Source organism: Peromyscus californicus, unplaced genomic scaffold, assembly GCF_007827085.1.
Source record: "Peromyscus californicus insignis strain IS unplaced genomic scaffold, ASM782708v3 Scaffold_4__1_contigs__length_199733344, whole genome shotgun sequence".
Classification (NCBI taxonomy): Eukaryota; Metazoa; Chordata; class Mammalia; order Rodentia; family Cricetidae; genus Peromyscus; species Peromyscus californicus.
The window spans coordinates 45,346,490-45,372,997 of NW_026294562.1; the positions used below are offsets into that span (position 1 = coordinate 45,346,490).

General features: G+C 41.0%; 1 pseudogene; it reads left to right on the forward strand.

Annotated features, from left to right (window-relative positions):
- The first annotated feature begins 660 nt into the window (after positions 1–660).
- LOC128123746 (protein PBDC1-like) lies at positions 661–26,508 on the forward strand (annotated as a pseudogene).

Genomic DNA, 26,508 nt, shown 5'->3' on the forward strand with positions numbered 1-26,508 from the left:
AAACATTAAAATTTAACATATGAATGAGACTGTGAAAATTAAAAACTCTTGATTTCTTAAACATTCTATGAAGAAGATGAAAAGGTAGACTACACTCAGAGAAAAAAAATCCCCAAGCCTATATCCAACAAATGTTTTGTATCTAATGTATATCAAGAGATGTCAAAGGTTAGCAAACAAACAACCTAATTAAAAATTGGGCATTTTTTTGTCAAAAACACAAGCTGACATGTCACCAAGGAGGAGACATGGCAAGTAGGCATGTGGATATTTGTTCAATATCATGGACCATAAGAAAATGAAAATGAAACTGAGGTATGACATCACCAGACATCCATTAGGCTGACTAAGTTGATAAAAAAAACAGCCAGTGCTGGCGAGAATGCAGAGAAACATGAGCAGGTGCAGGACATAGTGTGGGTGCAGCTCTAAGAGACAGGAAGAAAGGTCCACATCTAACACCAGTTCCTCTACAGCACAGAAGTCACAGCCCCTGTTCAAAGTGATGAAGAAGTGGCAAGTAACAAAGCCTGAGCCAGCTGAGGTTTGGAGCAACCATAGAGGGATGCAGGAGAGGGCATTTGGTGGAAACAGCATAATGCCCACATTTCTTACCCTCTTCGTACTGCCTACAATGCTGCCCCCAGAGGATTCTGCACCATGATAAAAATGTTCCATACCTGTGCTGTCCACTCTCAGAGCCCTCATCCACCTGTGGCTCCAGGTAAGGGAAGTGTGGTAAATGTCACAAAGTTAGTGACTTATGTCACATGTGATTTTAATTTAGATAGCCATATGTTGTTAGCAGATTGTCTATCAGAAAGTGAAGATAACAGGTGTACATAGTAGGCTATCAATTTACTTTGTATTAATTTATTTTTTAACTTAAAAATTTTTATTTTATGTGTATGAGTGTTTTATTGGATTCCCTGGAATTGGAGTTACAGATAGTTGTGAACCATGTGGGTGCTGGGAACCAAATTCAAGTCTTCTGCAAGAGCAGCAAGAACTCTTAACAGCTGAGTCACTGCTCCAGCACCTTTAGTTTTTTTTTAATTAGCATGCAAAGGATTAGATTTAACTTGGGTGGCGGTGGCACACGCCTTTAATCCCAGCACTAGGGAGGCAGAGGCAGGTGGGTCTCTATGAGTTTGAAGCCAACCTGATCTACAGAGTGAGTTCTAGGACAGCCAGAGCTGTTACACAGAGAAATCCCATCTCAAAACAAAAGTATTAGATTTCATTATGACATTTCCAAACAAAATCTGAGTTGGCTCTCCTCCCCTGGCCCCTTGTCTCTCCTGTCCCCCAGCACACCCTGTACCCTCCCTCCAGACTTGTTTCTCAGCCTTTACCTGCACTCTCACTCATTTACATACATACATGCTTTTTGTCTGAGTCTGTTTCCTCATTGAATATGAAACTTTGCAATTGTATCCATTTCCCTTCAAGTTTCATAGTCTCATTTTTATTTATAGACATCCATTGTGTACATGCAGCATTTTTTGTTAACTATTCATCTGTTGATGGATATCCAGGCTGGTCCCATTTCTTTACCATTGTGAATAGGAAAACAATAAATATGGATATGAAAGTGTCTCTGTGGTAGGATATGGAAGGATCATACGTTTTCAAGCACAATATTGTCCTTTTGGGTAGCTAGTAAAGATCTAGGCCTAGAATCCAAGCACATCATTTTTCCCACATGCTATTCATAATTCAGCAATTCATTATAAAATACTTGGCCCTGAAATCTCAAATAGCAAGCATTCTCATCATTCTTTTACTATTGTTCCTGATTTTTCAGTCAGAATTGTCAAGCTTATATCGCAAACAATCTGGTAGAGTGGTAAGAGTAAAGATTAGCCTTGGGGGTTGAACATTCCAGTACACAGCTTCCCAGAGCCTTCTAAGACCAGAATGGACTTCAGAAGGTGTGTGGGCCTGCCTATTCTTGTGGCATGGCTAATTGCATGGGCTAATGACAGGGAAGGCTTCAAACCCAACTCCATCCTGTACCACCCTCCCCATACTTCTTGGGTTCAAACACACTAGCACTTAGCATGACATTTCCGAAGCACATAGACCTTCCTGACTTTGGGACCCTTAATAAAGAACTTCAAGAATTGAGCCAAAATGATTAAATGAAGAAAGCTGTGATGGTCAGCTTTAACTGTCAACTTGATGCAATCTGGGATCATGTGGGAAGAGACAATGAGTCTATGCACTGGGGCTGGCCAGTAGACATGCCTTTGAGGGATTTTCTTGGATGAGTTTACTGAAGTGGGAAGACCCATCCTGAATGCAGATGGTACCATTTCCTGATACAAGAGCCTATAAAAGTCTATATCTTAATTTATTAGCGGGTGCAATAGGAATACAAACTCACTAGTCCAAAACAATAGAGATGTACTGCTGATCTGATACCATTCTGCTCAACACCAATCAGGACCAACTGCAAGCAGCTCCCCCACTTGACTCGGTCTCAACCACCTAAGAGAGAGCACAACCCTTCTCTTTCTGCTCTTAAGTGGTCATCTACACAGACAAGACCATGCCCTGAGGCTTGTTATCTCAAAGCCATTGGCTAAATGAAAAGTATTTCCATAACACTTCCCTTTTTTGTCTAAATAAAAGGGTTCTAATGCTAACACAAAGCTATATAATATAAGAACAATTATAGAGTATTGTCTAGAAGAAAGAAAAGCTAATAACATAAACAAAAATAGAACTACAACCAATAGGAACAACATCAAGTAAGAAACACATACTAAACATACTAAACGTCTAGGCCAAAGGTAATTGGCAAGTTAGAATACTCGAAAAGCTGTTCTATCCTGAAAAATCTGAATCTTGTACCTGAAATGCTCTTAGCTAAAATGCAAAAGGATTGTAACTATAACAATCTAGTCCTTAACCCTATCAAAGACCTGAGAATAAGAAGAATATTACCTGAGTAAACAGAAAGTGCAGTCAAGCAACTTCCAAAAATGCAAGAAATGACAGAAACAGCTGGCTGCCTGTACATCCAATGTTTCTCTGCATTATTGGGGCATTCAACTTTGGCTATAGGCTTAGAGTATCTGACAGACCATATTCAGAAGCAGGAAAATTTGAAGGACTATCCTACTCTGTCTTGGCAAGATTCAACAGACGCTTTTTCTAGCAATTTTCTTGTTCTGATTAAACTTCATGCTTACTGTCAGTAGTCAAGGCAAGGGCAGTTCTTTCCCCAACAGGCCAGTTTTGTCAAGAAAAAGGCAAACTCCAATTGAAGTGTCTTCAATGCCCAGCATCCTCTCAGGAGTAGATCAGTGCTGCTGGGAGCAATGATGTCTCACTTCAACAAAATTAAAACATTAAATGCCATGTTCTCTGGGTCTTTGAAGTGTTTGAAGATTACCTATCCATCTGAAATATATCTCTGTTTATCTAGAAAACCTAACTAACATGATTATATGTTTGACATGCATGGGTGACTATTAACCTGTAATTCTTATCAACATATATAGCTTAAAGACTAAGGCTTCATATTATAAAAATAAACAATCTGTAAACAGTTGCATAGTATAAGGACAATGACCTCAAATTTGTGACAATATACAAAAATATCTTAATCAGAGGTAGAAATGAATAGTGCAATATGACAAAAATATCCTTAATTTGCATCAATATACAAAATATCCTAAACAGAAGTAGAACATACATACAGTGAGACAAATATAAGTTTACATTTGCATCAATATATAAAAATATTTTAAACAGAAGTAGGAATGTATGTACAATATGACAAATATAGTTTTGACTTTGTATCAATATACAAATAAACAGGAATAAAAAATAATTTTACATTTGTGTCAATACACAAGAATCTATACTAATGCAAATTATCTAAAACTGATAGTTGCTAATTTAGTTTATAAGTAGATACAATAATCTACCTTCTTATCCTATCCTGTCTATCCCCCTTTTTTCTATTCCAAAAGAGATTCCTGAGTCTAAACTTTATTGTTCCACCCCCAACCCTATAACAACTTACAACCAATCCCTTACAGATGACTGTTATCCATAACCCTAAGAAAAATTAAAAAAAAATACCTGTTGGTAGAGGAGGCATCATTTTCTTAGAATTGCTTCCTGCTGTCTAAGGAGTGATGGTATCTCTGTGGAATCCTGTAAAAAAACTAAAACAATGATTAAGTCTCATGAGGACTAGCTGTAACATTTGTAGCCAGTCTCAGAGTAATAGGTAAAGCTTATCTGGCTAGAGTGGTGTAAGATGGTGGACCATCTCAGCTAGCCACCTTGAAATTGTTCTGAGCAGTTTGTAGTCCAAGGCTGGTCTTTGAAGTTTATCAGCTTTATAAAGATGGCATTATTATGAACCAGGTAGAATCATTGTTGTGGGGCCCCATCATCCTTCTGGGGACTTCAGAGATCACTGTTAGGAAAATTTATTGTTCATTTTGGAAAACTTAAACACTATTAATATCACGACAGAAACTTTAAATTTTAAGATAGTAATTGTATCTAAAGAAAGGTTCTAAAGAGTCAAATTTAAGTATGGGGAGAAAGAGAATTGTGATAATAGTCCCTAGATTTTGGTTGGGGTTTGCAAATAGGCTATGGGGGCTGAGTGTTTCAGGAAGGTGAGATGGACCATGGGAGCTCAAATAATCAGTGCATGCAAGGTAAAATGCAGAATGAGCCACAGGCTGGCAGCCTCAACTTGAAAAAGCTAGCTGAGTACCTAGCAAGTGAACAAACAATGTGTTTATTCTCTCTCTGCTCTTGACTGCAGATATGATGCTCTAAGTTCCTGCCTTGACTTCCCCTCAACCATGGACTGTAACCAGCTATATAAGCCAAGTAAGCCCTTTCTTCCCTGTCAGCACATTTTATCACAGCAACAGAAATAAAACTAGACCAGAAGTAAAGAAATGAAGCCTATGATTAGTTCTCGCTATAATGTAGGTATTAAATATCCTCTGAAGGTTATTGTGTTAATGGCTTAGATCTAGCACATCAGCACTACTGGGAGGTGCTGGAGCCTTTGCAGGGTAAGGCCTAGAGGGAGGAAGTTATGGCATTGGAAGAAGGTCCTTGAAGGGGATTGTGAGATCCTGAGTTTTTTGTTTGTTTGTGTTGTGTTTCTCATTGCTCTCTGACTCGTGAAGTGAGTGGCTTTCCTTCAGTACATATCCTATCCCGGTGTGCTGCTCTGTCAGATTCTGAGAGTCATGGGGGCTAGCTAGCACCTGCAGTAGAACCTCCAAAGCCATGGACCAAATCTCAATCTCTCTCTCTCTCTCTCTCTCTCTCTCTCTCTCTCTCTCTCTCTCTCTCTCTCTGTGTGTGTGTGTGTGTGTGTGTCTGTTTCTCTCTGTGTCCCTTTGTGTCTCTCTCAGTTTGTCTCTCTGTGTGTATCTCTCTATGTGTCTCTCTCTATGTGAGTCTGTCTCTATCTATTTCTTTCTTCATCTCTCTGCTTCTTTCTCTGCCTCTATCTCTGTCTGTCTGTGTGTCTGTGTACAGACACACTCTGTGTGTCTCTTTATGTGTGTCTCTATGTCTCTCTCTATGTGTGTCTGTCTCTCTGCATCTCTCTGTCTCTTTCTCTCTCCATATCTCTCTGTTTCTTTCTCTGCCTTTCTCTCTGTCCCTCTTTCTCTCTCTGTCTCTGTCTCTCTCTCTCTGAGTATTAAGACAGTATCTGTGAATCTGTGAATTAGTCTAACTGACCTGAAAATTAGTATATACCACAGGCAGACCTTGAAATCACAATCATCCTGCTTCTGTAATCCTGGGACTAGAGACATGTGCTGCCATGCACAATGTTAGCCTTTTCTTGTTTAAGCTCATTCTCAGAGGCATTTCCCTTACAGTGCTACAGCACTTAAAAAAACACACTCTATCATCAGGTAGGGTGGTCCTACCTGAGACCAACTTCCGTATTCACACCTGCCTTTCTGCAAATCCCTGTCCCAATCACTTTAGGTCCTTACCAGTCACGTAACCACAAAGAACAGGGAACAACCCTATGATAATATATAACGCGGACAGTCCAGATGGCCCAAAACTCCCCCTTCAAATTGTGCAGTAACTCATTAGATGGCACGTGCCATTCTCCCTCTAGCACAGTGACTCTCAACCTGTGGGTCACAACCTCTTTGGTGGTCGGAATGGCTCTTTCACAGGGGTCAGCTAAGACCACTGGAAAACATAGATATTTATATTACTATTCATAACAGTAACAAAATTACAGTTATGAAGTAGAAACAAGAACTATTTTATGGTTGGGGGTCACCACAGCATGAGGAACTGTATTAAGGGAAGGTTGAGAACCACTGCCCTGGCACATTTTCACCAGAAACCTAAACCCACCAGTGAAAGCTGCTATGCTGGCACACTCTAGAAGATTCTCTCCCACTCAGCAATCGTTGACTAAACTGTTGACTAAAGAAGTTCCTGGGGCTGCAGCTTCCTGAGACATGACTGGTTAAAGCAGTCTTGGAAATGGAGACTGTAAGGGGTGCAAAGTGTGTGTCCTCATATTGTCTTCCCAGAGATGTTCCTCAGAGTGCCTGAAGCCCGTGGCCTCTCCCCTGTAATGGGAGAGCTTGGCTGATGCCCCGCAAGTGTTTTTCTGAAGGGGAAGAGCAGCTTAGTGGAGCCTTTCAAGGATAGCTTGCACATTAAAAATTGATGTAGCACTTTAAAGTTTAATATTTAAACAAAATGCTTAGTGTTTACTGGTATTGCACATTTTCATAGGTTTAAAAAGTTGAAGGGAAACTTTAGGGCTGGGAAAGCACCGAAACCACTTTAATATTTAAGGTATATGTTCCTAAAAAGTCAATTCAGATTCTTTGGCTTTTATCTATTTTCTATAATGGTTTTTCCTCAGCCTGGAGACAGTATTTAATTTGGGAAGGATGCCTGCACTCCCTTCCAGTAGCCATGGGTATTGGATGAATCCCAGTTCTCTGCTTCTACACTAGCCATTCCCAACCTTTATCTCTCCAAAACCTTCAGGGGGTTGCCCTTAACTGTAAATGATAGTATAAAGATCCAATTATCTTAAAAATTCATGCACATTGAACAAAAGTGTTTGTGATGGTGGAATAAAATGTGCAGAGCACAGACGAAACTGACCACATCATCGAAGTGAGGGCGTACAATGGACAAGAGAGAGGAAGGCGGTGGTGTGGGGGAAGGCCGAAAACAACCTGCCCTTAACTAGCCTAGTTAGAGTCAGGTGGGAGCTGCAGGAACAGAACAAGTGTGAACTAATATGTAATGCGGCCAACTGCTTGAGTCACACACAGGACCGGTCTAGCTGCGGTCCGCTGGCACCTCCTGGGTGTCAAATGTGCCGGGACAGAGTGTGGGACACTGCAGTGTTGTTTCCATTTGAGCAGCAGCCAAGGCGCCAACTGTTAGGTAGCAAAGACCCACGCTGACTCAGAGCAAAGGAGACTGGTCCAAGGACTATCACCCATGCCCCCCATAGAAGCGACAGAAGCTAGAGTAACGAGAGGGCTCTGACTGGGTAAGCTGAGGTTGTAGATGAGTTTCTGAACAGTCTTCTTAAATAAGAAACACCGAGCCACATACAGGGGTGAAAGCCGTAGAGATCAGGGAAATAGTGAGAGCCACCAGCTAACCTTAGCTCACCACGTCACGGTAGCTTCCCAAGTGAGTGCTTCTTCCTGTCTAACCTGCACCTTTATTACCTTCCTGTTCTGCCTTCTCATTGGCTCTTGACCCAGCTACCTCACTTCCTTGTCACTGCCTGTATGTACAGACCTCCAGGTCTCTATGGTTGGTACTGGGATGAAAGGTGTGTGTCACCACACTTGGCTGTTCCCCTAGTGTGTCCTCGAATACACAGAGACTCTGCTTGCCAGGTGATCAGATTAAGGGCGTGTGCTACCACTGCCTGACTTTTGTTTATCGCTGGCTATGTCCTCCGATCTCCAGGCAAACTTTATTTATTAACATACAAATGAAATATCACCACATGAGGTCACAGTCCTGTCCCTGATAGTCTAATTTAGGAGCAAGAACAAGCAGATGGATTCAGCCACATTTTTTTTTCTGATGTACTGAAGTGTAGACATTGTACAGACAGACAGCCCCGGCCCCCTTGCAGCTACATGCTAGTGGGCACTTGGATACAAACAACTAGGCATGAGGGCTGTGGAGGAAGACTATGTGGGGGTAGAGGGAAGACAGGGTGACTACCACATGCATGATAACCAGCAAATGTGGTTTTGAGGAGCCACCACCCCGCAAGGGACCCATAACAAGTGGAGGAGCAGACCTTCAAGGGAAACTGCCCTGCAGGTGAATGGCAGTGGCAGAGTCAGGATCAACAATGTGCTTGGTAGGTGAAGGAACCAGAGCCTGCAGAAGAGGGAGCAGAGCCAGGGTGTGCATTCCACGCCAGATGTTTTCTCCCATTCAGCACACAGTGCACTGGCCCACAGCCCCGGGCAGACTTGTCCTTCCGCAGTAGATGAATGTCCACTGGAATTTCTCTCCCTGCCTGGTTTGGTGGGGATCTATCAGAGTCCTGACCAGAATCTGTCTTTCAATGGCCAAAAGACTTTTCAGCATTATACTTACTCAGGCAAATCATCTTAATAAACTTAGCAGATTGACCTTTGCATTAAAATGTATGGATCTGTATGACGTATCACAGGCATCCACCATGCTTACTCTCTTCAACATACAAAGGCACTTAAATGGTCTATTAGGCTTATCAAGGAGAAAAAATTTTAAATGGGGAATACTTTCCAATCATATCATTCCAGGTTCCCCAGAAAGGCTTTTGATGGAATAGAAAAGTTAGGAGATCTAGCTCATATATAAAATTGCATGTACTTGCTCTTACCATTTAACATGCTTTCTAGAAACCGTATGTCTATATGCTTTAGTGTCCTTTCTGAAATGAAACAGGCAGGAGGAGTTGTAAAAATAGCTATTTGGGAATGACCTGATAAGAACAGCTAACAGTAAGTTTGGGTCACTGGGGCTATGCCTCAGTAGTAGTGCATTTGACTGCCATGAATGAGGCCCTAGGTTCAATCCCCAGTGAGGAAGAATTAGGAAAATCGGTAGAGAGCAAAAGGAAAAAACTGACTCCCTGAGATGGCACTTCTTATTCCCAAAGGACATTAAAGGAGAAAAAGGGAAAGGCACAGGGTGGGTATCTAAATAGGACCAATGTGGGAAAGGGGAGGATCTAGAGGCCCCACTCAAGCCAGAGTCAGTTGAGGGCCTTCCCAAAGGGGTAGTTTTTACTTTAGCTTTCCCTGGGGCTTGGTCTTCAGTCTTTCCCAGAATTTGAATTCTTTGTCCATTTCAGAGAATGAGCTCAGGATTCCCTAGATGCCCTCTATTACCCCTGCCACACCAGTACTGACTTTAAGAAAGAAAGAAACTCCAGTACTTGGATTGTCTGGTTGTTAAAGGCGCCTGATTTGAACCAGACATATAGCTTTAAAAGGCCACCGGGCTCCCATCTTACTTGAGATACTTGTCCATCAACTGGACATATCCGACTGTAACTTACCAGTTTGATTCCTATGAAAATGCAAATATCCCTGAAATATGGGGTTTGAGTTACTTCTTCAGTTTTCCTAGAAAACCTGGGAGAAGCTGGAATGTCAAATTGCAGAACTGTCTAGGATTAGTCCCAGCCTCCTCTCCCTGTCACCCACCCGGGGTCTGATTTCTCCCCACACCAAACTCCTTCCAGGTCCCCCAGTGTCTCACTTGGCATCCTTCTTGCCACGCTCTGGCCTAAGTCTGGCTATAACAACCATGTTAGGTTTCCACCAGAGGCTCAGCTAGCTTCTGTGCATTTACATATATTGCTTCAGTTAATGGCTGTGATCCATCTCTCTGTCTCACCAAACTGCCTACCCCCTCGATCTACCAAGACAATTTAATACCTTAAGTTTAAATCTCACTTTTCCTATAAAATCTCCCACAGTTCCTCCACATGCACATTTCTTCCTAATCTGAAGTCAAGTATTTCCTAAAATACTATCTAGTCATGCCAGCCTCACAGTACCTTCAATATCCATGCTCTCATGTACCCTGCTTCTGCCTCTAGGCCATGTCTTAGTTAAGGTTAGTATTGCTGTGATGAAATACCATGAAGAAAAGCAACTTGGGGATGAAATGGTTAATTTCCATATAATAGTCCATCATCAAAAGCAGTGAGGGCAGAAACATAGAGGTGGGTGCTGTTGCAGAGGCCATGGAGAAGTGATGCTTACTGGCTTGCTCAGCCTGCTTTTTTATTCAACCCAGTACGACCAGCTCAGGGGTGGCCCCACCCACAATGGACTGGGCCCGCCTATATCAGTCACCAATAAAGAAAATGCCCTACACGTTTGCCTGAAGCCCAATCTTATGAAGGCATTTTCTCGATTGAGAGATTAAGAATAGTCATCTCTCTGATGACTCTAGCTTGTGTCAAATCAACATAGAACTAGCCAGTCCAGGACATAAGTCAGCAGCAGGGCTCAGCCTACATCTCTTTGCAGCATTGTTCTGGAAACCTGACTGGGGCGAGGAGGGAATGGAGAAAGAACAGACACACTGACATATGTACAAAACAAGATAAGGTGGGTTGTGCTCACCCTGATGGAGGGACCAACTGCATCCCAGAACCTCAGCATCCTTATTTTACACATCTGAATTGAGGATACAGGTTTGCTGTATACAGCCAAATAAAGAGATGTCTTTATTGTACACAGCTGGAGGCAGGTATAGCTGACCTGGGTAGGAGGTCTCTGTAGGGAGCAGTCTTAGACTACCATCAATCCAGAGGAGGAAGCTGTGGTTGACAGCTTTGCCACACATTGTCAACATTCACATTTGGACCAGAGGAAGCCTTTGCCATTCCCATATGTCTGCGACATTGGGGTCCTTGACATGGCTGTGCTCATGCGAGCAACACACATTCACTCAGGGTTTCCTCTGATCTCCGCAGGACAGGGTGACCATCTTCTCATATGCCTTTAGACTCCATTGCTCATGGTAGCTACCTTTTTTCCTACTTCCTGGCATGACCTACCTCAGGGTAGCACCACCCATAGTGAAGCAGGTCCTTTGCATCAAACATTAATCAAGGAATGCCCCCTACAGGCCAATCGGAAGGAGGCATTTTCTTAATTGAGCTTCCTCTTCCCAGATGACTTTGTATCAACTTGACAAAATACTAATCAGCACACTTTCATTTTACTAGTCCCAAGTTTATTTAAATGATATTAATTAGCTAAAACATATTAATTAGTTAAAACAAATAACAATAACTTGTTCATCTGAAAACTGTCCTAGTCTAGGTTCTGTTGGTTGCTCAGTGAGAGGGGAAGTATCCTTGATTTCATGCCCAAATTAAGCATTTATATTGACTTTCCTATATAAACTATCGCAAATTAACCAGATAATTGATAAGAGAAAGTCTCCCTTTCTATTAAATAGCCATCAGTTTTGTTTTTAAAGAGGGAATCAACATAACACTTCATGAATTCTAATGATTTTAGACAAATATAATCAAGGGAAGCTAGTAAAACAAAAGAGAACCAAGCATCCTACCCCTTTGCATACAGACTCACACAACCCATGAAATTATGCTCGACAAATACAGTTTACCCCAAATCTGGTTAATCCTATAGGATTGACAAACTGAAGATCTCCATAACAATTTACAGAGAATGTGGAGGACAGAATATTATATGTGACCTTTCGTTGAAAAAAAACTTAACTAGTTTGCTTTTCTTTTTTAAGAAGAGAGAGATGCTCTTTATTTTTATGTCTTACGCCAGAATGATAAATACTAAATACACTGAATGCTGATTATGCACCTGAAACATAGTGGAACTGAACTAGTCTCCCTGCAATGGCATGAGTATCTCCCTAGTGCCCTCGGGCTAAGGTGCAATACAAAGTGTGATTAATAAAGAGAACCCAGCTCAAGTGGAACTGGAGAGAGGCCACACTAGCTTCACCACAGCACTTACATGAACCTGCTAGGACACACTGCTAAGGTGTGGCTTGCTCAAAGACTTGGAAACCCATTCTTGACTCCCCAGCCAGTCTACTCAGCTCCAAACAGCACCTCGTTTCCCAGTAGGGATAATGATGACTAGACCACATTAGGGACTCTTCTCTAGCAACGAAGCCGCACCATTTAAAGCTAGTGCCTCAAGGTCCCCGGCAATGTGTTGACCGTCCCATCTACTTAATAAGAAAACACTGTCTCAACTGAGCAGATGATTTGTATGTCTGTAAAGTTCATTCACAATTATCAGTTCTCTACTATAAATGAAAAATAGGGGTCATTTTTTTTTAAGAAAAATTCCAACAGAATAAAATTCACCAGCAGATGGAAATATATGTCCTCTGTTAATATGTCTTAAGGAGGAGCGGAGAGCAGCTGCAGCAGCCTTCACCACCCTGGCTCACCCAGTCCAATCCATCCACCATAAATGATTTCATACGAGCGTATAATTAGTACTGTTGATTACTATCTGGTGCCAGATATCCCAAATGCCCCACCTTCATGCTAATTAATCTTGAAAACTTTCCAAGCTTCCTTCTACCCTGCCTGCCTCTGTTTCCTGCATCGGTGCACACATAGCATTTTATTCAAACAAATCGAACAACAACGGCATGACTAGGTCTTGCACACAGTTGGTACTCAGTAAATGTTTGTTTATTCAAATCACTGCTCCTTCATCACAGTGATTCTCATTAGAATGGAAAACCCACAGCCAAGATTGAGGCTTGGGTCACTAACTAGCAATTGACTTTAGGGCAACTTGTGTTCAAACAGCCAGTGAAAACCAATCTCTAGAAAACCCAAGGAATCATCATGGACAATTTTCTGGTAGACCCTGAGACATGAAACTCTGCACCATTAAGGGTGTATCCATACATCACTGATTGAATGAAAGTAGTGGAAAGCAAAGAGAAACCAGGCAGAGAGGCTAGTAAAACTTAGGCTTAAACACTGACAAGCATAAGTGTTTTCTAGTATTTTTCACAAAGCTAGTTTTATGGAAATATTTGTGAGGTATATGTTGTTTTTATTCTTTTTTTTATTTTTTGAGACAGGGTTTCTCTGTGTAACGGTCCTGGCTGTCCTGGAACTCACTTTATAGACCATGCTAGCCTTGAATTTAGGGATCTGCCTGCCTCTGCCTCCCAGGTGCTGGGATTAAAGGCGTGCACCACCACAGCCCAGATTATTTGTTTTTATTCTTTTTGGGGGGCCCGTCACCCAGCTTCCAAATAAATCACACACAGAGGCTTAGTCTTAATTATGAATGCCTGGCCTTAGCTTGGCTTAGTTTCTTGTCAGCTTTCTTTAACTTTAAATTAACCCAGCTATATTTGGCCTGGGGGCTTTTCCTGTTCTCTTACTTCTGTAAATCTTACTCTTACTCCGTGGCTTAATGTGTAGCTGGATGGCTGGGCCCTAGAGTCCTCCCTCTTTCTCTCACTCCTAGACCTCTCCTCCCAGATTTCTCCTTCTATATATTCTCTTGGCCTGCCAGCCCCACCTATCCTTTCTCCTGCCTTGATATTGGCCATTCAGATATTTATTAGATCATCAGGTGTTTTAGACAGGCACAGTAACACAGCTTCACAGAGCTGAACAAATGCAACATAAACAAAAGAAACACACCTTAAAATAATATTCTACTACAAGTATATTTGGTAAACAGTGGAACAAATATGACCTTCAGCAAAGATGTGGTATATAATCCTTTGCATGTGTGACCCCTTCCTCATTCTGTCCTGCCATTTAAGAAATCCTGAAGCTTAACAAACACATAATTCTGTACTCTAAGAACCCCCTTCCCAAAATGGAAGACTTCTTCCAGGAGCCTTTGAAAGTGAGTGACTCGGCTGTTGTCACTAAATGGTGGTGCTAAACAGATGGAGATGCTGGCAAACAGCAAGGACAGTACAAGGATCAGAAGAATCTAAGTCCAAACGTCTAGTTTGAAACATCACCTGTCACTGCCAGCTAAGCAAACCTTACAGTTTTTGTTCACACATGCAACTGTCCAAGGACTCTAAGCCTAGTTCTTCACCAAGCCTCCTTCCTCGATGCTTTCTTTGGAACATTCCCAGATGAATTTTTGTCTGCTCCCTCAACTCCTCTCCACATTTTCCCATAATGAAATGATACAATCTCAAAACTCTGACCCCAAGGCCAATCATTATTTCCTAAAACAAATACTTATCAAATGTCTACAAGAGAATATATATTCTAATTTGAAGGAGGTAATCTGGTATTCATTGAAAATTTTATTTGTATGACTCTGTATGCAAAAATGTCTATACCTTAAAAAGGAAACAAAAATTTAAAGTCAACAATAAACCAGAAAGATATTGCAAAAATACAATAAATTGACATTTCTAAGTACTATATATGATATATATATATATACTATATATCATGTAAATAGTATAATTTATGTAAAATAAATAGGACTGTGAATAGGTAACTCACTTAAGAGGAAAAACAGATGTGCAATATATGTTTTAGTCAATGTTCTTTTGCTGTGAAGAGACACCATGTCCGGGGCAATTCTTATAAGGGAAAGCATTTAATTGGGGATTTCTTACAGGTTGAGAGGTTTAGTTTATTATCAGCATGGTGGGTAGCATGATGACACACAGGCAGACATGGTGCTGGAGAGGTAGCTCAGATCCGCAGGAGAGAGGTAGACTCTGGATCTGGCTTGTTGAAACCTCAAAACCCACTCCCAGTGACACACTTCCTCCAACAAGATCCTACCTACTCCAACTAGGCCACACTTCCCATAGTGCCACTCCCTGGTGACCAAGCATTCAAACCTATGAGCCTATGGGAGCCATTCCTATTCAAACCACCACAATATATTATAGAATGTACTGGTTAGTTTTTTTTATCTACTTAACATAAGTTAGATACGAGAGACAGACAGACAGACACAGAGAGAGACACACATAGAGATGTTTACTAGGATGACTTACAGCCTGTTGTCCAGCTACTCCCACAGTGGCTTCCCATGATTGAAAGGTCCAATAATCCAGTCGTTTCTCAGTCTGTGAGGCTGGATGTCTCAGCTCGTCTTCAGTAGACGCTGGCATTCTGAAGAAGTGGGCGCCAATGCTAGTGAAGCGATGGACTTGCTAGCATGGCAGGAACAAGAAGGCAAAGAACAAAAGCCTTTTTCTTCCATGTCCTTATGATGGCTTCCAGCAAAAGGCATGGCTCACCAAAGGCAGTGCCACATCTGGGCAGGTGGTCCTGGGTTGTGTGGAAAAAAGCAAGCTAAGTGAACCATGGAGAGCAAGCCAGTAGGCAGTCTAACTTGTAAACCTAACTTGTAAACCCTTCCTCGCCAAGTTGCTTTTGGTTATGGTGTTTATCACAGCATTAGAAATCAAACTGGTACATTATCTTACCAGTAGAGAGATAGGGGAAGACAGTCAACACCAAGTTCTCTTCTCCACAGGTACACTCACATGTAACAGGGCCCCAGACCTTAGCACAACTGACTCCATATTGGAAGTGCCATTCAGGCTGTAAAACTCAGCATGTAGACAGCACCACCAGCCAAAACGAAAACAAAGACCTAATCCATCAAAGTGCATAGTTCTGGGAAACTTTTTAAATGTAATAAGCTTGCTTTATGGCTTCTGTAGCTCTGTGTCTAGTTCACTGTTCTGTCAACCCAGGATATGGTGTTTGTGCTTAAAAACTCACCCTGAGAAAGGCTTGGTGCTATGCTGGAATCCCAAACACCTAGTGTAGCCTCTGGCCAGCTAATAAAGACCTTCTATTGGCTTAAACCCATGCCTGAACAGTCTTCTCTGGTGGCTATCCCACAACACACAAATGAGAAGAAAATGGACAGATTAAACAGCTGAATTGAACTTGACTGACTCCAAAGAAAGACAACCAGTTATAAAAGATATTAGTGATAGGAGGAATATATAGTAATAGGAGAGACAATTAGGAAATTAGAGTTATTAGCTAGATGGTAGGTGATATTTGGAAATTATTGTCAGTTTTCTTAGCTATAGCTATGATCTAATAGATAGAATCAATGTTCTATATTAGGAGTTACATGGTAAATAAGGACTAATGTGCCATGATGTCTGTAACTAACTTCCAGATAGTTCAGAAACAAAAATATATATGAAGAAAATACTTACACTTTAAAAGATACACAGTTGTATTTCCTATCAAAAATAAAATAGCAATTCCAAACTGTTCATTATTGATAGGCATAATCTTATTATTGAATTGAGTCATACCCTATCAACCAACATGTGTGACAGTAGAAGACCATGAGTTGAGAGGGTCTTTAAAGGGAATATAAGATGATTCTAGCTAGTATGTTGGAACAAAAAGAGTGTGTCTGGGGGGGGTGCACACACATATGCATGCACACACGTGCATATGTGTATGTCGAGATAGTATAAAATCTTAAAGGATTTTTCTGAAAGAAATTATCAATATCTTTTTCTAATTATTCTTAAATTTGAAAAGAAATGTTTGGGCCTGTAAGATAAAGGCTCTTGTTGCCAAGTCTAACAAGTTAACCTGAGCTTAATTCCCAGGGCCCACATGCTGGAAGGAGAGAACCAACTCCTATACTTTGTCCTCTAACCTCCAGACACATGCCATGGCAATGTGCATGCAAGCTCACACGCACACACACACACACAGAGAAAGAGAGAGAGAGAGAGAGAGAGAGAGTAAAAAACAAACCAACTGAATAAATGAATAAATGTAATTTTTAAAGGTTTTTTACTTAGAGGCTGGAGAGTGGTTAGTAACACTTTAGTCAACAGTTTAGTCAACAATTGCTGAGTGGAAGAGAATCTTCTAGAGTCTGCCAGCATAGCCGCTTTTACTGACAGGTTTAGGTTTCTGGTGAAAATGTGCTAGAGCAGTGGTTCTCAACCTTCCTGATGCTGTGACCCTTTAACACAGTTCTTCATGTGGTAACTCGCACTCACAAAATTATTTTTGTTGCTACTTTATAACCATAATTTTGCTACTGTTATGAATCATAATGTAAATATTTTTGGAAATAGAGGTTTGTCAAAGGGGTTGAGAACCAGTGCGCTAGAGCATGAGCTGGGATTTATGGGTCCATTCATTCATCTTAGAAGAAGCCACAAATAGAGGAGGCATTACACCAGCAGAAGTATTACCGGCTATGCTGGAAAGGGACAGAAATGGGAAGCAGAGAAGACTGTGGCACTTCCAGTTCCAGGCCAATAGTGACAGCTAGCTGTGAACATGCATTATCCTACAGAAAAAGGTTGATGGTGCTGCCATTGCCACCCTGGGCCAAGGGTCCTGGGTGCAGAGGTGGAGGTCACTGCCCTGGTGGTCCCGGAAGACAAGATCGCTCCTGTGGCCTGGGATGACAGAGCTTGAAGCTTTACAATCTAGTGGAATCTTCCAGTAGGATTTGGGACTTGCTTAAAACCTATGCCTATTTCTTGCCTCCAAGTTCTCCCTTGTAAAGTGAGCCAGTCTATCCTCTGCCTGTCCCATCACAGTACTTTGCAAACTGAAAACTTCATGTGATTTAAGAGGTTATCAGCTAGGCAGAAAGTCAACTTCTGGATGAATCACAAAGACTCTCAGACATATGTCACTTACACGATGTGATATGCAACATGTTTGTGAGATTCTGCTACTAGATGGTTCAGACTTAGGGTTGGGACATTGGGATGGAATTAATGCATTTTTCGTGCTTAAGATGGCCTACCATTTAAAGGCCATGAACTTTGAGTCACTTAGGCAATGGGTATTTGCTGGCCAGTCCCTTCTCACTCTATTGTTGCCCTTGGCAAGAAAGCCCACTGTCTTAGTGACAGCAATGACTTTGGTCATACAACACAGAGAAGTGACCTCTCTTTATTCACTTAGTTTAACCGAGGTTTAAAATCATTAAACAGATTCCAAGTCTTACTATTTAATTCTAATTTCTCATGGCCTACTTTCCTTTAAATTATCACACTTCTTTAATGCTAATCTTGTCTGCTTTTAGCATCATGCTAACACAGGAACCCAAACTCTTAGTTCTCTTGACCTCTGGAGAATCCAAATCTATGTATGCCTAGGTCCTCTACCTAAAATAGAAATAGAAAGAGTTCCTGAAAAGTCTGTCTGAGAATATCAGCACTTGCCTTTACTTGCTCTTTTTTCTATTTACCTTATCTGTACAGCTCCTTTAGATACCACCAAAGACAAACCAATCTTACATGCACACATTTTTCACATTTAGTTCACTTTATGTATCTCCAGATTCCTAAGGCCCTGAGAGTGTCTCCAATCCCATCCTATTTCTTCATACCACTCCCTCTCACTTTATAGCTCAGTGGCAGTCAGTACAACTGACCATCATAGCATCCCTTAAAGAAAGTACTACTATCCACATCTTAAAAATAAGAAAACCCAGAAGAGCAGAAGCAACATGACCAACTCAAGGTCACTCAATGTTACACAAGTAACTGAGCCAACATGAATTAAGATACAGGCACACTTACTTTAGAGTTTCCATGTTTAATGGATTCAAATTATTACAAACAATGGTTACCATGTGGTCAGGTTGCTCATCAGCAACCCCACTCCTGGTACAAATTTCTGCCCTAGTTTCATTGGTATTGCTATGATAAAGTGTCTTGACAAAAGCAACTTAGGAAGGAAGAGTTTATTTTTGCTCACAATTCTAGGTTAGAGTTTACCAAAATAGGGAAATCAAGTCAGCAAGAAATTAAAGCAGCTAGTCACATCCACTGTCAAGAGCAGAGAGAAGATAAATGCATTCATACTTACCAGTGCTCAACTGGATCTTTCCTTTTCACTGTCCAGAGCCCATCTTATGAAATGGTTTCACCCACATTCAGGATGGGTCTTACCACACGATAACTATTATAACTTTATCCTTTATTTCTAAATTTATATCATGTATTTTGATCTCTTATTTAATTGCCTTGGCTTAAGCTTATAAAAAAATAATACTGATAAAATACCCTGAAATAACAACAGTGATATCTAACTTTCTTCTCTTAAACCTGCTATGATACAAATACTCCAAACTTGCTTTTGTATGCATTGTTTACCATATTGAAATTTTTATACCTTTTTCTAATCAGGATACATATTGTATGCCTTTTCAGCATCTATTAACAAAATCAAATTGCTTGGTATTTTTTTCTCATTTTGTTTCTTAATATGATCTAGTATTAAAATCTCAGAGCACCAGAACCTACAAAGTCTTAAAGTGGTCAATCCTGTTTTATATCAGACCCTTGTCTCCATTTTAATGTATTTAGCTATATAGATTTTCTAGTACTGAATCCTTATTATTCAAATTGTATATGATATTTATTCATGATGATAAGCCCTTTTGGTCATGATGTACTTTTTCACTGCTAGGATCTACTTACTGATTGTTTTAAATTTATTTTATTGTTAATTAAAACATAATTACAAAATCCCCCTCTCCTCTCTCAAACCTCTCACTCTCTTCCTACCAAATTAGTGGACTCTTTTTCTTGATTATTATTGCTACATATATATATATATATATATATATATATATATATATATATATATATATATATATATATATATATAAATGAAAAGATACATGACTTCAATTTGCTGAGTCCATTTAGTGTTACTTGTGTGTATATGCTGTTAGGGCTGTCCAATTAGATAACCAGAGGACTCATCCTTTATAAAGACTAATATTTCCTCTCTGAGAAGTTATTAATAACCTGTAACTCTTCATCAAGGGGTGGAGCTTTATAAGATTCCACTAACTACGTTGGCATGTCAACTGGTGTTGTTTAGGTAGCCGTGTTTCTGAGATTTCATGGGTGCAGCTTCCCTGTCATAACTATAAGACACAATCTGACAGCAGGCTTCCTGGTTCTCTGGTTTTTACAATCTTTCCACTCCCTCTCTGCGATGTTCCCTGGGCTTCAAATGTAGGGTTATTGTAGGTGTATCAAATGGGGCTGGGAATCCCACAGTCAGTTGTCTCCAAATTTTGACCAGTTGTGGGTCTCTGTAATTGTTTACATCTGCTGCAAAAAGTGGGGAGAAGCTTCTTTGATGAGCAGTGAGAGCTAAGTCTATCTGCAGGTGTAAGGATAAGTACTCAGAATGCTGTTAGGAGTTCTACTGGTTTAGGAAAGTGGCAATAGTAAAAGTGGCAATAGTAGGTTCTCCGCTAAGATCCATGCATGACCTCAACAACCATAGGTAGTTTGCTAGGTTTACAGTGTTAGCAATGATTTCCTTCCTGATCAGCAGGCCTTAAATCTAACTAGACAGCTATTGGTTACCCACAAGATATAAGTGCCACCACTGCACATTTAAAGGTATCTTGCTATGCTCATCACTGTGGTTCATAGACATTACAAATGTCTAGGGTAGGGTAGGGTAGGACTATTGGTTGGTTTCCTCCTTTGGCAGCTTGTTTAACTCTTTCTAGTACTATGAAAACTAGTCTTTAGGGAGGAGGCTTTTGGGTCAGATCAGCTCAACTCCTACGAGTCTCCTGTCTGAAGTTTGTGGTGTCTTCAACAATAAGGATTTACTTTCAACTTCTGGGAGGAAACAAAGAGCAACAGCCATAGCCTATGTTGTTTGGGGAGTCTCTTGGACTCCCCTGACCAGAAACCAAAAGGTAAGTCTCTCATGCCTGGAGCTGAAGGTTTTGCAAGATGATCTATGGCTCTTGGGGAGAGCATTGTCACCTCAAGTGGCATAATTTCATTTAAACTACACACATACATAAGTGTAAAAGTGTTATATGTGTGTACATGTGTGTATGTGTGTATAATTTTAGGTGAATAGAAAACAGTATGATTCCTGTGGCTTTTCAAACATCCTTGGCTATTTTTGTATCAGCAATTTTAAGTGAGGGTAGTTTGTGGCCTTCCTTCTTGTGCTATTTTGGTCCAGTTTTCATAATAAAAATAACATATACATGTCTTCTTTTTCTGTGGCACATGTTGATGGTATGAGCATCAGATTCAACTTTGCTATAGAGGCTTGTTAGAAGTTTTGGCAAGTGACATAAAGATTCCTGGCCAGATGAAGCTGCAGGCTGACTCGACCCACACTGGTTCACTTCACTCTATTTTTCCTCACTACTCCCACCCCTGGTTATTATTTGTTCCCTCCAGAACTCACGTTGAAATTTAATTACTGTTATGAGATATTAAGAGGTATGACCAATCTGGGCATGGTGGTGGCACATGTTTGCAATCCCAAAATTCAGGAGGTTGAGGCAGGACGTTCTTGAGCTCAAGGCTAGCCTAGACTGCATAGAAAGACACCATCTCAAATACAGTTTTTTTTTAAAGGGTTGATCGAGTGGAACCTTTAAAAGATGACTAGGGGATTCTTCTGAATGGATCAGCCCATTCATTCAATGAATTGTTTAAGTGGGTTAATAATGATTTATCTTGAGAGTAGGTCTGTTATCAAGGGCAGTTTGCCTGGGTCCTTCAGTCCCTGCTTTCCTCTCCCCATGTGACATTCCATGACACCCTGGGAATCTGCCAACAGCAATAAGATGTGCTCCACACTGGACCAGAACAATGAGCCATATAACATATTCATCTTTTTAACATACATATGGTGTGTGTGTGTGTGTGTGTGTGTGTGTGTGTTTCTCTTTTTAACAGATTCATCTCAAGTATCATGCTATTATCAGACCGAGTACCCTTTCCTTCTGTCACATCTACGAGATTCAGCAGAACCTTCTTTTCTACAACTTTTCCTTTTAGTGTTTCTTCTCACTTCTCCTTGAAAGCATCACTTACAGAATATGTAGCTTTCCCATCTGCATGTGGCATGCTACTGAGTTGGTTTGAAAATGACAACAATTTTCAGCTATTTGGATACTTAAAGTGGTGTTTGGGGGACTGGAAAAATAGTTCAGAAGCTAAGAGTAAACCCTGTTCTTGCAGAGGACCCGAATTCAACCCCTTGTCTCCTCAGTTGAGAAGCTCACAACTGCCTGTAACTCCAGCTCCAGGGGATCCAATGACCACTTCTGTCTTCCTCTGGTATTTGCACTCACATGTCCATACCGTACACACACACACACACACACACACACACACACACACACACACACACGAATGTAAATAATTTTTAACCGATGTTTCATAGTAGAAGAGAGGAGGATGTCAGACATTCTACAGAGGATTTCTGCTTAAATTAATCCTTTGGTTTTGAGTTGTTCAATATTGTGATGAGAAGAATTTAGAGAGAGAACATGAGATTATGTTTATACATTGCATGGAGAATAGGAATACTTCTGAGAGCTTACATGCAGGGAAGGCAGGTGAGAAGACTCCTAAGATGTGAAGTGCCATGTAACTGCTTGCAGAGAGCTGGCCCCAGAATGCAATCATTGACAGCACTTAAAATCTCATACTATTGGCTATAACATAGATATTGCCAGTGAAATCTTACAGCCAGTTTCTGGGGGAGGTGCTGTCCGTGGTCCATGCTCTTTCTCTCTAAGCTGAGTCATATAGCAACAAATCTGATATTGAGATGACTTGGGCCATTCAGCTGACACAGTATGTCAAAGTCTATTACAAACTGACTTCCTTCAACTTCCTCAGTTGACCCAGTTCCTGAAACTCACAAAAGTAGATGACCAAATCTACTCTGAGTTCCCTGAAAATTCCTAGAAGCTCAGGGTAGATGTATTAGATCCAGAAGAACTCAAATCAGAATCCGCTAAAGAGAACTGGAGGCCATTCTGCTTAAAATTTGAAGGGACCGTAGAAGACTACAATGATGGTACTTTGCTGTGACTGGATTGTGCACAGGGCTACTCCGAGAACACCTTCCTCGTACGCAGGATTCAATTATTTATGATTAAAATTGCTCGGAACCGGAAAAGGCTATAACAAAGCAGTTTCTGTTAGGACAAAGAAAGAGAAAAGAGCTGACAATAAAGAAGAGGAAGCTGAGAAAGAGCTCACAATGGAGGAGAGAAAGAGGAACAGTCAGCAGAAGAGAAAAGTAGAAAACTAACTAGGGAGGAGAAGAAAGCCAAGAAACGTGACTCATCTGAACCCTCAGGTATCCAGTACTGCTTGCACAGACCCCTTTGGTTAAATGATTGCCCTTGTGCAAATGGACAACTCAGAAGGACATCTTTCTAGCTACTAAGAGAAGCTATTCTGGGCATAATAGCTTAAACACAATTAATGGAGTCTGTTAGTTTATTGTTGCAACCCTGTTTCTTGGCTATAACTGTTGTTGAAGAAAGACATTTTTGTAAATAAATTGCTTTTTGTTTGTGTTATTTATGACTGACTTCAGAAAGTATTTACATTTATTTGACACTTCAAAAAATTTCAAGTATATAATCTCATCACCATATCTCATACAAAACTATCTGTCAGTTCTTCTCACTGTTCTCAATAATGAAGTTATCTTAACCTGTTCATTTGTATCTGCTATTGGGATTAGAAGTGTATATATGGGAATTGACAGACAGGCCTAGTAAGTAGCTCATACCTGTAATTCCAATACCTAGGAGGCTGAGATAAGAGAATTGCATTATTTTGAGGCCAGCCTGAACTATAGAGTGAGAGTTTGTCTCGAAAATAAATAGTTTAAAACAGAAACAAAACCCCACATATTATATTCTGATAATGGCATGTTAAAAATCTTTTATCTTTGGAAGTTATATAAAACTATTTCTGGCTACATTTAATGTTGTTTCATTTTTCTTTAAAAGAAAACCCTAAGAGCTTTAGGTGATAAACACTGAGCAATCATTTTCAAAGTTAAGTTTGAGTGTGAGTCCATTTATTTCCTTATAAGATCACACAAGTATGTTTTGTTTTTGTTTGTTTGTTTTTTTGTTTGTTTTGGTCTGTGCTCCCAAAGAAAGGGAGGAAGACAGAGAAGGGAAGAGGGGGGAGGGAAGGCATGAGGCAAGGAAAAGAGAGAGAGTCCACAATCTCACCTAATCAGAGGAGTCCATTCACAAAGTTATTTCACAGTCACAGAGGTCACACCTGGCCTGCCACAAGACTGCTGAGATCTAGGACACAGAGTCCTGTGGCCACTGGAAGGCCAGTGTCTCAGACCCTTTCAAGTGGCTGACTCAGCCCAACTCATCTGTTCTGTTTGATCCTGCCCCCTCTGCTGGTTCCACAGCTCATTGGCCAACCCCTAACACTGCTTGAGCCTTGGGAGACAGCAAAGACAAACTGGACCCCGAGCCTCAGTGGCGATAAAACTTACTTGTCACACAGTAAGTAGCAGACCAGTGTGGTGATATATTGTGTACCTACGTAAAATTTGCCTGAAGATCAGAGAACAGAACAAGCCACTAGATTAAATATAGAGGGCAGGCAGTGGTGGCACACACCTTTAATTCTAGCACTCAGGAGGCAGAGATCCATCTGGATCTCTGTGAGTTCAAAGCCAGCCTGTTGAGATCTCACACCTTTAATCCCAGTACTTTGGAAGCACACATGCCGTTAATCCCAGCACTAGGAAGGAAGTGATGGCTGGGCGGAGAAAGGTATATAAGGCGTGAGGAGACAGGAACTGAAGCTTTCAGCATTTACCTCAATACCTAGCACCAGGTTTTTTTTTTTTTTTATTATAAGATCATTTAGCATTTCGTGTTACAGACCAGCTATGTGATCAGTCATGCCACTACGCCACCCAGCCTTCACAAGTGCAAGGCACCTCATTTCAGGTGACACTCTTCATTGTGAGCTGGCTTGTTTCAAAATGCATATAGTCTATTATAACACACACATAACTGTAGAAATTCTGACACAGTTATCTGAAAGGTTTGTATAAATAATTCTGCTTCCAACACTGATGGTAACAATACACAAAACAAAACAACAAAAATCACCCCCAAAGCATACTGAGGGAAACAGGCTGGACATCAAATAGTACAACTATCCAGCTCCCTTTCCATGTAGGTCCAGACCCAGCTGAACCACACTGTATCCTGACAGAAGCAAATCAGTGGTGGTCTGAGGCAGGAAGGTACCTGTGGGGTAATGGAAATGCTGTGGATGTTAACTATGATGCCAGTTGCACTGGCATGCACATTCACCAAAACTCACCACACCGTTTTACATAAACTGTGCCTCCATAAAGCTGCTGTTAATAGAAAAAAATCTGTTAGCCAGACACTAAATCCTAGTCTGTTTTTTTATCTGAACATACCTAGACACATTTTATGTGTCTGAGTGTTTTGCCTGCGTGCATGCAAGTGGATCAAATGCATGCCTGGTGCCTGCAAAGGTCAGAAGAGGGCATAAAATCCCTCCCAGGAACCCCACTCAGGTCCTCTGCAAGAGCAGCAAGTGCTCTTGACCACTGAGCCATCTGTCCAAGCCCTAGACACATCCCTTGAAAAAGAAAAAAGAAATACCAGAAAACAGCTCGCTGCTTATTTCAGTATTTAGCCACAAGCTTCATTTTCTTTTCCAGAAAAAGAACAGCTTAGACCCAAAAGGTAGGACTGGGGAGGGGAGCCGTTACTTTCCTCTGTTCTCGAAAAACAATAAGCTCTACAAATACTCACCAATGGGTGAAATAAAAGTGCATTGTATTGCTTAGGCAGAGCGCTGGACGGGAAGCTCTCCTCTCCAAGTTACACATCTGTACACTTGTCCACACTGAGCTGAGGGCCTGATTGCCTATGGCAAAGGCCCGGGCAACAGTAATAGAATGTATCCTCCATACCTTGCCCTGTAGCAAGGTGTGCACCCGAGGTGGGGAGCTCTGCTGCTGGTCAGGGCTGAAACCAAGAGCTTTGTTCCCCTTTGATCTCAGGGACACACCTTTGGTACAGCCCCCTGGGCTGCAGAAACACCCCAGCATGATCTCTGCTGCAGGGCACCATGTATGGAAGCTATAGCACCATGTATGGAAGCCTACATGGGCAGAAAACAACTATGTAGATGACATTTATATTAAGCTAGAACTATTTTAAAGAACACAGGATGATGTGGGTATACTATATCTTATTTTATATAAGGAATTGGTACATCCATGGATTATGGTATATGTGTGGGTCTTAAAGCCAGTCCCTTACAGACACTGAGGGTACCATGGTCCCAATGTCCCCAAGAGATACAACTTTATGTTTCCAAAATTATTTGACCCTTGATACCATTTGGAAGCATTCCTTGGGGCATAAGCAATCCAGAACGTTGGGTCACCTGAGTCAGATGAGAACTAAGAATATGGCATCTAAGAACGGACTTCACAAGCTGATATGTAAGCTAAGAACAACAGCCAGCTGTACAGAGCACTTATGTGTCCTTGACACTGTTATGACCTCTTTAACTGGTTTAATTATTAGTGAGGTGCTACTACTTTACCCGCATTTAACGGATGAGAAATGTGAGGCAGGAAGTGGTACAGTAGTTTGA